Genomic DNA, 5658 nt, shown 5'->3' with positions numbered 1-5658 from the left:
CAGGACTTGGAACTGCTTGCCGTGCCAGTCACACAAATCATTTCCTTTGTCCCTCGCCTGCTGGTCCACCTTATTGGCAGACTTGCGCTGCTCCTTGAGTGCATCCCACTTCCGGCTATGTCGACCCTGCATCTCCTTAAGGCTTCCCGCCATGGAATCCATAAAAGACAAGTCCATCACGACAGCAACAGAGTTGTCGACTTCCTCGACCCCTTGATACAGCGATGCTAGAATGCGCTGGAGCTCTTCATCAAGTTCCACACTCGTCACCATTGACGAGCCGGGGGCTCTGAGCCCAGGCTGCATGAGCACGAGTGCCAACTAGCTCGAGGATGGCTGCAAGGTCCCTGCCATGGTACCGAATGAGGGGAGGGGATCCATGGTTTGAAGGGGAACTTTCTCTTCAACTTTCGCCCCCGCCCCTGGCGCGCCGTCAAGGATCTGCTTCGTTTTAGTCGGGGGCTCATGGACGCTCCCGGTAGCATGACCTTGCTCCTCCGCGGCAGCAATCTTGGTGGCTTCATCCACGGCGTCTCTCCCTATGCTGGCCACTTCTACCATCAGTTCATGCTCTTTGGCCTAAGGAACTGCAAGCGAGGGCAATAAGCAAAAGCCAGGAAAGCAGAAATATCAGGGAAGCCCGAAGCATGAAGCGAGATGGTGAAAAAAAGAAAAAAGAGAAAAAGGAAGAGAGAAAGTGTGAGGGAGAAAAAAATACCCAGAGGAGTTTGCCAGGCGGAGGCCTCAGTTTCCCCAGCAACATCAGTTGCCAGGCCATGGTTTCCGCCCCCTCCCACAGTAACCATGACATCGTCCTGGGCAAGCTCTCCTATTGGAGCCATCACCGGGGGCTCCTCGACTTGGTCGGTGGGCAGAGTTGGTCCTTCCTGGAGGTGCTCATCCCGGACCACCTCCCCTCCTTTTCTAGCCAAGGAGGTTGGGAGCTCTCCTGCATCGCTCCCCACAGGAGGGGCCAATCTCGTGCTTTCTTGCCGGAGGCTGAGCTGGGAGCTTCGCGGTGGGTCGTTTGTGCTGCTCCCCGCCAGACCCGTGCCCTCCATAGTCGTTGGAGACTCCGCACGCTTGAGCCGCTTGGACCGATGGATGAGGGTCTTTGTCTCCTCCTCCTCCCTGACAATGGCAGCAACCAAAAGATCAGTCAACAAGAGTAAGTAGGCATATTAAAACTACTGCAAGAGAAGGGGATTGTTCTCCCTTAATCCTCATCGATGAGCACGGAGTTCATCTCAAACTCAAGGGGCAGTGAGGGTGCCCAGGATCTCTTATGGGGCAGAGGAATGGAACTCCCTAGTAGTTTTGGGCTCTGCTGAGGCGCAGGGGACTCTGACAAGGACGAATTATGCAAGGAGCTTGAGCCGGACTAGGAGCTGGAGCCAACTCCGGCAGCCGCAGATTGCCTGGCGGGAGAGGTTTTAGCCTCGGCAAGGCGGGAGGACTGACGACGCACCACATCTTGCTTGTTGCTCTTGGTGGCAATCTTCTTCACCTTTTTGGCGGTAGGCGTAGGATCGGGAACAACCGTTCCCCAGTTGGTAGCCCGCGTGCGAGGACGCTGGTCCATGTCTGGTTTGGGGGCTTGCCACAAGCCACTCCTCCTCAGGCTGCTCCACCCCTCGCTCTCCTCTTCCTCCTGAGCCTCTATCGCCGCGGTGTACAGAGCTTCCATCCTGGAAGGTGCATTCCCAGAAGGATCATCCCCGGTAGGATCGTCCCCGGCAGGATCATCCCTGGAGCCTCCTTCATGGCTTGCGTCTCGCTCCTGCCATGGGAGGAACCTTCGTCCTCAGCCTCCTCCTTAACCTTTGTCGCCTTCCTGGCCTTCGCCATCGCGGCAGCCCTAAGCACCCTCTCCTCCTCCAGCCACTTCCTGATGTACGCCTCCTCCACTTTGGAGGTGCGCTTGTACATACTGGACTCCACCCTGGTAGCCCTTTCCACCAGGATGGAGGACCATGTAAGCTCTTCGTCAAGCATGGGTAACTACCAGTCACCTGAAAATCCATGGGCATTGCAATCTTGCATCCATTTCAAGATCTGGTCCCTAGTAGAATTGATATGCAGCAGAATGACATTTGTCGGCAACTTGAACCACCCAAAGCTGCCAAATAGTTGATCACACAACCAAGCATGGCCGTAGACTGACAGATTGTTGGCCAGGCCAGGGAGCAATCTCATTCTATCCTCTGCATTTACATACTCCCAGGTGAATCGGTCCCTCTTTGGCAGGGGTGTGATGCGACGGAGGAAGAAATGGCTCCCATATGCTCGATAGTTAGCCCGACAGCTTTTAGACGAGTAATCCTGTTTGTTGTCGGGCGAAGCCTATTGTCAGAGAGGCTGAATTCCTGATACGTCCATTTTGCATCATGCTTTTATATCGATATTTATTGCATTATGGGCTGTTATTACACATTATGTCACAATACTTATGCCTATTCTCTCTTATTTTACAAGGTTTACATAAAGAGGGAGAATGCCGGCAGCTGGGATTCTGGGCTGGAAAAGGAGCAAATATTAGAGACCTATTCTGCACAGCTCCAAAAGTCCTGAAACTTCACAGAAGTCATTTTTCAGAATATATAAAAAATACTGAGCGCAAGAAGTTCCAGAGGGGGCCACACCCTGCCACGAGGGTGGGGGGCGCGCCCTACCCCCTAGGCGCGCCCCCTGCCTCGTGGGCCCCTGGTGGCCCTCCGATGCCCATCTTCTGCTATATGAAGTCTTTCGATGAGGAAAAATTATAAGCAGCTTTCGGGACGAGACTCCGCCGCCACGAGGCGGAACCTTGGAAATCAATCTAGGGCTTCGGCGGAGCTGTTCTGCCGGGGAAACTTCCCTCCGGGAGGGGGAAATCATCGCCATCGTCATCACCAACGATCCTCTCATCGGGAGGGGGTCAATCTCCATCAACATCTTCACCAGCACCATCTCCTCTCAAACCCTAGTTCATCTCTTGTATCCAATTCTTGTCTCCAAGTCTAGGATTGGTACCTGTGGGTTGCTAGTAGTGTTAATTACTCCTTGTAGTTGATGCTAGTTGGTTTATTTGGTGGAAGATCATATGTTCAGATCCTATATGCATATTAATACCCCTCTGATTATGAACATGAATATGCTTTGTGAGTAGTTACGTTTGTTCCTGAGGACATGGGAGAAGTATTGCTATTAGTAGTCATGTGAATTTGGTATTCGTTCGATATTTTGATGAGATGTATGTTGTCTCTCCTCTAGTGGTGTTATGTGAACGTCGACTACATGACACTTCACCATTATTTGGGCCTAGAGGAGGGCATTGGGAAGTAATAAGTAGATGATGGGTTGCTAGATTGACAGAAGCTTAAACCCTAGTTTATGCGTTGCTTCGTAAGGGGCTGATTTGGATCCATACATTTCATGCTATGGTTAGGTTTACCTTAATACTTTTGTTGTAGTTGCGGATGCTTGCAATAGAGGTTAATCATAAGTGGGATGCTTGTCCAAGTAAGGACAGCACCCAAGCACTGGTCCACCCACATACCAAATTATCAAAGTACCGAACGCGAATCATATGATCGTGATGAAACCTAGCTTGATGATATTCCCATGTGTCCTCGGGAGCGCTTTTCTCTATATAAGAGTTTGTCTAGGCTTGTCCTTTGCTACAAAAAGGATTGGGCCACCTTGCTGCACTTTATTTACTTTTGTTACTTGTTGCTCGTTACAAATTATCTTATCACAAAACTATCTGTTACCTATTATTTCAGTGCTTGCAGAGAATACCTTGCTGAAAACCGCTTATCATCTCCTTCTGCTCCTCGTTGGGTTCGACACTCTTACTTATCAAAAGGACTACGATAGATCCCCTATACTTGTGGGTCTTCAAGACTCTTTTCTGGCACCGTTGCCGGGGAGTGAAGTGCCTTTGGTAGGTGGAATTTGGTAAGGAAAAATTTATATAGTGTGCTGAAATTTACTGTCACTTGTTACTATGGAAAGTAATCCTCTGAGGGGCTTGTTCGGGGTATCTTCACCCCGACTAGTAGAGCAAAGAGTTTCTCCTCAACCTACTGAACCTACTGCAAATGAAAATGTCTGCTTTGAAATTCCTTCGGGAATGATAGAAAAACTGCTAGCTAAACCTTTTGCAGGAGATGGAACATTACATCCTGATGAGCACCTAATATATGTGGATGAAGTTTGTGGATTATTTAAGCTTGCAGGTGTGCCCGATGATGTTATTAAGAAGAAGGTCTTCCCTTTATCTTTGGAGGGAGACGCATTGACATGGTATAGGCTATGTGATGATGTGGGATCATGGAACTACAAACGATTGAAATTGGAATTTCATCAGAAGTTTTATCCTATGCATCTTGTTCATCGTGATCGCAATTATCTATATAATTTTTGGCCTCGCGAAGGAGAAAGCATCGCTCAAGCTTGGGGGAGGCTTAAATCAATGTTATATTCATGCCCCAATCATGAGCTTCCAAGAGAAATGATTATTCAAAATTTATATGCTCGGCTTTCTGATAACAATCACACCATGCTCGATACTTCTTGTGCTGGCTCTTTTATGATGAAGACTATTGAATTCAAATGGGATTTATTGGAAAGAAGTAAACGCAACTCTGAAGATTGGGACCTCGACGAAGCTAAGAAGTCAGGTATGACATCTAAGTATGATTGTGTTAAATCTTTTATGGATACCGATGTTTTCCATAAATTTAGCACTAAATATGGACTTGACTCTGAAATAGTAGCTTCTTTCTGTGAATCTTTTGCTACTTATGTTGATCTCCCCAAGGAGAAGTGGTTTAAATATCATCCTCCCATAGAAGTAAAAGTAGCTGCACCTATTAAAGTTGAAGAAAAGATTGTCACTTATAATTATCCTATTGTTCCTACTGCTTATGTTGAGAAACCACCTTTTCCTGTTAGGATAAAAGATCATGCTAAAGCTTCAACCGTGGTTCGTAAAAGCAATATTAGAACCTATACACCTCCTGAGCAAATTGAAGTTGAACCTAATATTGCTATTGTTAAAGATCTCTTGTCTGATAATATTGATGGGCATGTTATTCATTTCTGTGATGAGACTGCTAGAATTGCTAAACCTTGTGCTAAAGATAAACATAGACCCGTGGTAGGCATGCCTGTTATTTCTGGTAAAATAGGAGATCGTTGTTATCATGGCTTATGTGATATGGGTGCCAGTGCTAGTGCTATACCTCATGACTTATACAAAGAAATTATGCATGAATATTGCACCTGCTGAGATAGAAGATATTGATGTTCCCATTAAGCTTGCCAATAGAGATACCATATCACCCATTGGAATTGTTAGAGATGTTGAAGTCTTGTGTGGGAAAACTAAATATCCTGCTGATTTTCTTGTTCTTGGTTCCCCACAAGATAGCTTTTGTCCCATTATATTTGGTAGACCCTTCTTGAACACAGTTAATGCTAAGATAGATTGCAAAAAGGATGTTGTTACTATTGGTTTAGGTGATATGTCTCATCTATACCTATACTAATTACAGACTTCCTAAAAATTCCCACGTTAATTAGAAATTACGAGCCGTACATCATGCGTGGGACCGAATTATTACGGTGTAGATTAACCTTGGTAAAAGAGCCAACTTTTAGTTCAACCGAAAA

The sequence above is a fragment of the Triticum aestivum genome, chromosome 2A (genome assembly GCF_018294505.1).
Source record: "Triticum aestivum cultivar Chinese Spring chromosome 2A, IWGSC CS RefSeq v2.1, whole genome shotgun sequence".
Lineage (NCBI taxonomy): Eukaryota > Viridiplantae > Streptophyta > Magnoliopsida > Poales > Poaceae > Triticum > Triticum aestivum.
Note: the sequence above shows the minus strand (reverse complement) of the source record.